Here is a 9525-nt window from a genome sequence, read left to right as displayed (position 1 = left end):
CTTAGTATGAGCTTACTAGGAATTGTTTACTTACCTAATGATTTCTAGGAAGACAGCTGTGATGGTTTTACTCAGCTGGGCAGCACAAGTCAACCACAACCACTCTCCCACTGCCACTCCTCAGAGGAAAATGGGGAGAAAATACAATGAAAATAGCTTATGGGTTGAGATGAGGACAGGGAGAACACTCACCAATTACTGCCACAGGCAAATCAGACTCAACAAAGTAAGATAAATGTTATTTATTACCTACTACTAACAAGCTAGAACAGTGAGAAACTAAAAACTAAAAAACACCTTCCCTCCATCCACCCTCTTCTACCTCCACCCCTTGAGCAGTGCAGAGGAACAGGTTATGGGGCTGTGGTCAGTCCCTAACACTTCGTCTCCGCCGCTCCTTCATGGTCACTCTCTGCCCTGCTCTACATAGGGTCCCTCCCATGGGATGCTGTCCTTCCCAAACTGATCATGCGTGGGCTGCCCACGGCAGTTCTTCAAGAACTGCTCCCACATGGCTCTGTACCACGGGGTCCATCCATCCCCCAGGAGCAAACTGCTCCAGCACGGGTCCCCCACAGGCAGCAGCTCCCCCCAGATCCCTGCTCCCGTGTGGGCTCCTCTCCATGGGCTGCAGCCCAGGGCCTGCTCCTGCAGGGGCTCTCCATGGGCCGCAGACTCCTCCAGGCCACATCTACCTGTTCCACTGGAGGCTCCTCCATGGGCTACAGCATGGAGATCTGCTCCATGTGGGACTTATGGGCTGCAGGGGGACAGCCTGCTTCATCAGGGACCTCTCCACAGGCAGCAGGGGAACTGCTGCTGTGTGCCTGGAGCACCTCCTGCCCTTCTTCTGCACTGACCTTGGGATCTGCAGGACTGGTTCTCACTCCTCTCTCCCAGCTGGTGTTATGCAGCTTTTTTTTTTTCCCTTTCTTCCATCTGTTCTCCCAGAGGCCAAACCAGTATCACTCTGGCTCAGCTCTGGCCAGCAGTGAGTCCCTTTGTAGCTGGCTGGAGCTGGCTCTGATCTGACATGGGGCTCACAGAGGCCACCCCAGCAGCCCCCTACTACCAAAACCTTGCCCTGTAAACCCAATATAAAAATAAAATTCATTTGTGGAAGTTCACGTTAGCAAGTTTGCATGTTGGCAACACCTGTTCTGTAACAATTACAATACAATTGTAATTTTTATTACAAATTACAATACAATTGTTGTACAATAAAATTACAAGCCAAAATCATGTTAAATGGCCAAATCAGACCAAACGGAGATTATATTTGCAACTAAGAATAGCTGGGTATTCCATTTTTGAAGTAAACATTTGCAATTGCTTTTCAAATCTAGCTATGATATTAAGTTCCTTGCCATCTTTCCCTAGTAGTTTTCTAGTTTCATGCAGGTTTGCAATCCACAAGCTTATTTAGTATGAAAAGTTCTTGTTTGCCTTTGTAAATTTGATTTTCTCTCCAAAGTCAATGAATTATTGCATTTACAATTTATTTCTTGTAAGTTTATAAAATGTGCCACCTATGTGATCCGTACAATTTCACATGGTAACTTCGCAAATTTAATCTGTATTTTTAAATTAAATTTGAATATACCTATAACAATGGCATAAAATCAAGATTCCTCCAAGACTTGGTGAGTACGACAGGTGCAACAGAACAGAACCTGAGTTGTCATTCTAGGTTTACTATTGGCCTACCATGTGCTTTTTTTTTTTCCCCCTAGGCTCCTCCCTACCCAACCCCCCCCCAAAAAAAGATATTTGCAGCAGTTAGTGGTACTTCCAACAGTAGTACTCTTCACAGTGTTATATTGATTTTTATTTTTTAATTTTATTTGTTTATTTTAAGGGGGAGGGGGAAATAGAGGCATAAATCCTCTGTTAGAAAGCTTCACGTCTGAAGGCATTTTCAGTTCTGATGCAAGTTACTTAACTTCCTGTGTTCTAACTTCCTGATGACTGCGTATCAATTTCTTTAGAAATTGCAAAATCGTCTGAGTAAGGGCAATGGAACAGACTTCTTGGTTGCAGGCAGAAATTGCAGTAAGAGTAGAATGGTGGGAAGTGAGGTCTGCATCTTATGAATGGGTTGAAATGTGGTTAGTTACAAATGAATAACATACAATGTAAGTTATGATGTGTACATAATTTGATTTAAAAATTGTGAATTGATTTCCTACAGTAGGGATAATGGAATATAGCCAGAGAGTATTCTAGTGGGAGATGAGATATATGTGGCTGAAGGAGTCATGGAATATGTATAAAGTAGCTGTTGCCTTATTTTATTGCTTATATATGTATATATATAGACGCACAAATTTGATAGAGGCTTCTAAATTTATTTATTTTTGTTATTATTATTATTTACATAGAAATGCCTAGGTCCCTCATGTAATTCCCCTCCCCCCCCCCCCTTTTTTTTAACTGTATGCCCTTTGTCTCCAATCAGTGCAGTAGATTTTGTGAATCAGATTCATCAGAGAATCCTCTTAGTTAAATGAAGTCTTGTAGCCATAGCTACTACTCACAATGAAGACTTCTATAGTGATGAAAAGGCAATGAAATGTTAATAGGGAAATCGAGTTATGCTCTTAAAACTTAGAAGAGCCCTGGCTTCTCAGTCTGAGATTATGACATATGAATTGTCAGTATTTTGTATATGAGTTTTTTTTTTTATAATTGAAAATATTTAGCTGTTCAGAGCTATAGCAAATCATATTAACTGCAACAAACCGTATCAGCTTTATACCTCAAGGACCTGCCATATAGTTGGCCAGGAAATCTGCATAAGAGCAAGAAGTAACATATGAATCCACCCAGTGTGGGTGCATGTGCTTAATTACTACATTTAGAATAATTAATTTAGGTTTTTACATAACCTTTAGGCGACTGGGGTCATGGTCTTCAGTTTAGAAAGGTAAGGAGGAATATAAATATAAGAAAGTAATACTTAGTGAAGAACAACATGGAAAAATGTTTTATTTTGGATAAATGACTTGCACATAAAGGAAAAATGTTGTGGTTTTAGTTTTGATAAAACCTGACCAATGGGGAGTCATTTTCAAGTTACTGTGGAGTGGCCCTAATGTTGTAAATAATCCTGTTGGCCAAGTCCCAGTACAGTGTAGATGAGAAAAGGATGCAGGAAATTCTGTTGTTTACACGTCTCTGTAACACTGAGAAGCAAGAGGAGCCCAGAAAACCCAGAGGGTAAGGGGTAAGATTGGGGGCTTATTACTTATTCTTATATTTCTCATTTGCTACAGAGTATGGGTTACTTTCATACTGATAGTAGGGAAAAAAAAGGTCTGAAATACCCAGCAAAGTACTGAAGATCAGGAAACAGTTATTTGAAGTATGTAGCTGAGTTAGATTTAGCTAGATATTTCTCCCCTTTCCTTTTACTACTGCTGGGTAATATTAATTCTAACACCCTATTACATAGTGTAAAACATAAAACATAGAGGTTGTTATTGTTGTTTTTCAGATATAGAAGGGTACTTATTTACAATAACAAGGTAAGTTTTTTAAATTTTCAAAGCAGTATTTGGTTAAATGTTTATTTCTTATTTTTGATTTAGAAGTTAATACAAATACTGAGACTTAAAGACTTACATTGTTTCAGTGCTGAAATCCTTTTTTAAATCACTGTGTGAAATACATCTTTAACAGGATATGCTTCATATTGCATTTTGTTCTTAGAAGTAGTGTTTTCACAGTGTTTCTCTTTTCATAAATTCATCTAATGAGATTAATATCCTAATAATCCTAATTTCCTTCAGAAAATATCTGAGGATAAGATAAGAAAAAAGTATATGTAGGGAGAGGTGTTCTTAGCTATATGACATTATAATAATGCAATGAAATATGGCTTATTAATACTATGGCTTGTTGATGTGGGACAAATATTTTAGTTTGTCACTATTTGAAAGGTTAATATACCAGATGGTGTGAGAGTATATGGATGACCCATTAGCAATGAGAAAGGGCCAAATTTCAAAAGTAATTCTGTTCAGTTTAATATAGCAGATAGAACTAACAGGCTACTGAATGTCCAGTTAACTGCATTTTATTTTTCTCACTTCACACTGATTCTTAAAGCCATTTTGTAAAGCAGACTCTGCTATGCATAATCTCATTGCTAGAAGCCTAACTCTTGTTTTAGATCATCTGTGTGTTAGAAAACTTTCATTTGGGGATCTTTTTCTGAATTTACTTTTTTGTATAATGTACTGAAGATTAAAAGTATTTCTATAAAATATTAGGTATCAGTGGAATTAGTCATACCTACATCAAAAAAAAAAAAAAAAAAAACATTCCAGAGAATTCTCAAAAACCTTTGAGTGGAAAAAATAATGAAATAACATGTCTGTCATTTTTACGTATGTGCACATAGCCTGCTTTTTATTAAGGCCAGATTTCTAAATTAAATCTAAAGTATTGATATTTACTTCAGGTAAAACTGAGAAATAAATTCATCAGAAAATTAATAATTTAAAGCAGCTGGTAATAAGCAGACTTAAATCGTTGTGGTTGACTTCAGCACCAAGAGGGGTGGATCTTGAAATCATTTAAAATGTACAAATTTATTATTCTACTGGTTGGCTAATCTGTGGGTTGAAGAGACTAGCAGTTGTTATCCATAATAATAATTCTATATATATTAGTGGAATAATATCTGATATAGAATTCAGATATTATTCCACTAATATCTGCAGAATCTATCAACACAAATTTTCATGTTCCACATTGCTTTTTGTAAGAATAAAATAACTTGTCTCCTACCACTTTTACTGCACAAATTTTAGTTGGTGCTTTTCCTCTGAAATATAATAGGCAAGTACATATGGAGAGTAAGGGCAACTTTCTATAAGGAAAAAACTATTTTTTTCCTAGAGCAAATTTTAATTCAACTAGCTATATTTTTGTAGCTGTAAATATTGTAACAATGAGGTACATATTATTTTAAATTTAAATGTTGCTTTCTACTTTTTTTTATATATATGTTTTAAATATATGTCAATTGCTGATAAATGAAGAAGTTGTCATAGCAGTACAATTGAATAAAGAATTGTCAGCATTCCAAGGGGGGGGAAAAAAAAAAGCAAGTCAAACTAACTTTCAGGCTACATTAATTGTTTATTTAAACAAGCATATGTATCCTGTGCTTTAAAGCGTATAAAACTAAATCTTGTCATTGTTGGGTTTGATTTCATCCACTTGCAAACAAGCACCTGAACACTCTGACATCAAGTTTAATATGTATAATATATATAATAATCAGATTAATTATATATATATATATATATATATAATTAATAATTATACTTGTGTGACACTTTTTATTAACTTTTCTGTTCCAAGGATTTGTTCTGTTCTGTTTGTGTGGTCCAATAGAAGTATACTTAAGAGAGTATGAAATTTGGCTCCCTAGAGGATACCTAGAGATTACAGAGGAGGAAGCAGTTCCTTCTGACTCTAAATTGTTTATATAGACACCTATATAAAGGTGTCTGTTAATATAAGGGTTCCTGTTACTAACGTCATTATCATTACTGGGAGTCTGATTATACAGTACTATGCACTCCAAAAGTGTGATCCATCTCATTAAGTAGGTGGCAAAGCAATTTCCTTTCTGTGATGGAGTTCCAAGCAAACTGCATTTGGAAACAGCAGTTTTAAAGGAAATCCTGTGGAAAACAGAGATAAGCACTTGCATTTATGTTAAATTACATTGTAGCAAAATAGAGAAAAGAAAGTAAACAACAAACTCTTGAAAACTCTGAAACTGAAGTGATCAACTTCAGTTTGTGTGCTTTGTTTTCCTAGCATGGATTGATTCATAACTCTTATGCCTATAAATTCTGAGTCCATCTCTGCAAGGATTGTCTAGACTCCTTTTTCTTACACGCTTTCTTACACGCTTTCTTACATGCTTTCTTTCTCAACTTTGAATCTTTTGCTCTGCTAACTTAGAGAGTTATAACCATAATTGAAAACCGAACATTAATCTCATGCATTTTCAAGGGCTGCTTTAATGTAAAAGATTTTCCTGCATTCCCAAAACAGGTCTTTATCGTGGCTAAAATTATATCTGGTAAGCTTCTATATCAGAAAAAAAAATCCAAATCAGTTCATAAACAACACTTTTATGGTTATTAATAGTCCATTTATGTTGTATAGACCCTTACTGGACCTTTATTTTCCAAGTTGTTAAAAGACCATTTTACTTATTTATTTATTTATTTTTTAATAAAAATTGTACAAGTAAGATGCTTCTTTAACTGACATGACAAAAAGATATATCAATATATGGAAACTATTTTATCTTCGAATTAACTTCCTGTTATAGCTTTATAGAAACCATATTCCACATTCATTTGGAAAAGCAGTTCTCTGAGCAAAGTACGCTTTTACTCCTTTTCCCTTACTAGTCCTTTTAGTAATATATTATTGACTGACTTATTGTGAAAATTATCTTCCTTGAACAGCCTGATTCTCTCTGCTCATGCTGCTATGAGTATTCTAGGTCTGATTGACATTAGGTTAAATTAAATGAGTTTCATGGAGGAAGCTCCCTGAAAGCTCTTCTTTATTTTTTTTTTTTAATGTATTTTCAGTTTACTTGAAAGTTTCTTCATAACTTCTGTAGGGTATCATCTTTAGACATTCCATTGGCACTGGGAAGATAAAGAAATATGCTTTTTTTTTTTTTTTTAATGAATTTAAGTGAACCCTACCACAAAAGAGGATTACTGTAATAACAGTAGAATGATGGGTTTAGTGGGTTGTATTGGTGGTAGAGGAGCCTCTACCACCATGTAAAAGAGCCATGGTCCAATCACATGTTGGACCACATGATCTTGGAGATCTTTTCCAAACTTAATGATTCTATGATTCTCTGATGGCTTTTGCAAAAATATAAATTTTCTCTTAAGTACATTTCTGTCAAAAAAGACTTAGTGAAGTTGGAGTCATCACAAGGTTCTATGTTACAGTTTTAAATACCACCAACCCTTGAACTGTTGAAAGACAAAATATTATTGGTGTTAAAATACTACAGTGGAAAAGAACAATTGAGAATAAGTACGTATAAATGTACAAGAAGTAATCTCTTTTTAAATAAAAGTATTTATAGACAATTATGGAAGGGATGGCTTCTAAAACTATTCTGGTAAAACTGAGTAGATCTATTCACATCAGAATTTTGTTAATTCTTATAAAACTGTAACAGAGTAGTTGAACAAGCCAAGAGGATGTGCTCTGACCCAGAGAAAACAAAGCATTTTTGAACATTCTTACTTGTCTGCTTATGTGGGTGGGAAAACCATTAGTTTCCAGAATGACTCTGAGCCATATTTTGAAGAAAAGCTGTTTTGTGTCTTAATAAGTGTTGGAATGTTTTATCTGAAGCAATGCATCATGTATCTGTGATTAATTTTCCCTACTGCCAACATTATGAAACTACATGTGAAAGTAGGTCATGTTTATGTAGATAAAGATCATAAATATTTACAATTATAAGGCAATTATTTCTTATCTCTGATATCAGAAGGAAAATACTTTTGAGATGCTGTCAAGAATAAAAAAAAATAATCAAGAATTGATCAAAATATGAATAAAATTAAAAACTTAACTTTTGTTAAGACATTTAGTGGATATGCCTCTACTTCCTCACATTTAAAACAAAAATGCCCACTCTGTCATTTTGTAAGTAGGCAAGAAAAAATGCCTGTAAATGACAGTGAATCTATCCAGTCTAAAGTTACTTTGCAATAGTGTTGCATAAAAAAAAAAAAAGGGCAATGTGATAATAAAGTTATGATGCTTTTTTTTTTTTTTTAAATAACAAAGCTTCTCCATACATTTAAGTGATATTGCTTATTGTATATGGCTGAACAGGTGTCATTGTTTGTTCTGACCTGATTCTTGTTCAGCAAAGTACTGTGCAAGGTGACTGAAAAATCTCTAATCTTCATTGGTCTGTTTCAACTTCCCTTTTGAAACTGAAAGGAGCCCACTGACCTGATCTATAGACCAATATGAAAAAATGTAATCAAAACCAGATCTTCTCCAAAGTCCTCAGTACTGCTTGGGAAAAGCTGACCATTTTGGCTATACCAACAGGGGCTCTCAGATCAGTGAGATTAATTTAACATTTTTAAATAAACAAGTAATGCATTACATAGTGGAATGCTGATGTTAGTAATGTCTGGGAAAGGAAACCAACCACTGACAACATGCTCGTGGCACAATGATCTTTGGTCTGAATAGTTAACCTTAAGCTTATTTAAAGTTTACTTGAATATATTTGTTTTAGTTATCACATTAATTAACAGCCTTCCTAGATGAAAATGGACAGATGAATTAAATATTTTTAACTTTGATTTTCACTTAATACTGGCTTTAATAGTTTAATTTTTTTTTTTAAAATATGTTTAAAACCAGTTATGAATGTCATGTCGAAAGGCAGATCTAGCCTTGTGGATCAATGCATGTCTTAGATATTACTGCCACACATCTCTGGAGCCTTCCCTCTTTCTGAAAAGTTCAGGACAAATCCACAAAAGGATAGCCTTCTGGCACAGCATAGGTCATCATCTGTATAAGCAGGATAGTACATGTATGTACTGGCTGAGCTGTGTGTGGTGTGGTAACACACTGACAACCGTGCCTCTGTGTGAAGTCTTTTGAGATTCTTTGCCACTGACCACCAACAACTGGCTCTGCTGCCACTGAGCTGAACAACAGTAGAAGCTACCTGCTTAGCCTACACGTTCAACTAAATGGGCTATGACTGTTATTCATTTCAGTGTGGGTTAAGAAATATGTGTCACATTCAGTGAGGGTTTAAACTAATTTACTCAGTTTTCTGTGAAAACAAAGGAGGAAGACTTACGCACTGGGTTGTTCTTTGCCTCTTCTGTGGAACTGTTGAAAAAAAATAATCAGAAACACTTTAAATTTGAATAACAGTGAATCTCCTTGTGTCTGAATAGCAATTGCTGAAGAGCATTGGTGGTAGGCCTTTTGGTTTCAAAGGAAGTTTATCAAAGTAAATTTATGTTGGTGGTTTGTGAAATTATTTTCCTCTTCTCCTCCCCCATAACCTCAGCCTCTTAAAAATAAGCAAACAAATGAAAAATAGGCAAGAAAAGCATGACTTCAACAACAGCAACTTTCTCTTCAATAACAGTATCAAAAATGGTAAGGAATAATTTTCTTTTAAATTATTACATACAAAGATGTTAAAATTATGATTGCATAACAGGGGATATCCTGGGATAACAGGAACTTCATTGCATTTATTGCAAAATAAGAGCAGTCTTTGTTTGTGAATGTGTGTTATATTATTGCTCCTTTTTTAATTAGGAAAATATTTTTATTTCAGGTTTATATTGCATTTTAGATGTGACTTATCACTGCAGCCATCAGTGTGCTGCAGCAGATGGATTTCTGAACTAGGAATTAAAGAGATTGAGAATTGGAAAGGGGAAAATCATCTAGAAATTTGAG

General features: G+C 35.1%; 1 protein-coding gene across 6 annotated transcripts in view; it reads left to right on the top strand.

Moving 5' to 3' along the window:
- Positions 1-3115: 3115 nt before the first annotated feature.
- The window catches only part of CCDC102B (coiled-coil domain containing 102B), a 161309-nt gene continuing 154899 nt past the window's right edge, over positions 3116-9525 (top strand). For 4 of the 6 annotated variants that reach the window (XM_068671389.1, XM_068671393.1, XM_068671392.1 and 1 more), the window contains exon 1: positions 3116-3219. The gene's annotated coding sequence lies outside the window, so the exon portion shown is untranslated. Of the gene's footprint in view, positions 3227-3496; positions 3528-9525 lie in introns of all 6 variants that reach the window. The other 2 variants (XM_068671391.1, XM_068671390.1) reach the window with 2 other exon arrangements.

Source organism: Anas acuta, chromosome 2 (genome assembly GCF_963932015.1).
Source record: "Anas acuta chromosome 2, bAnaAcu1.1, whole genome shotgun sequence".
Taxonomy (NCBI): domain Eukaryota; kingdom Metazoa; phylum Chordata; class Aves; order Anseriformes; family Anatidae; genus Anas; species Anas acuta.
Note: the sequence above shows the minus strand (reverse complement) of the source record. Positions and strands in the feature narration are given on the sequence as shown.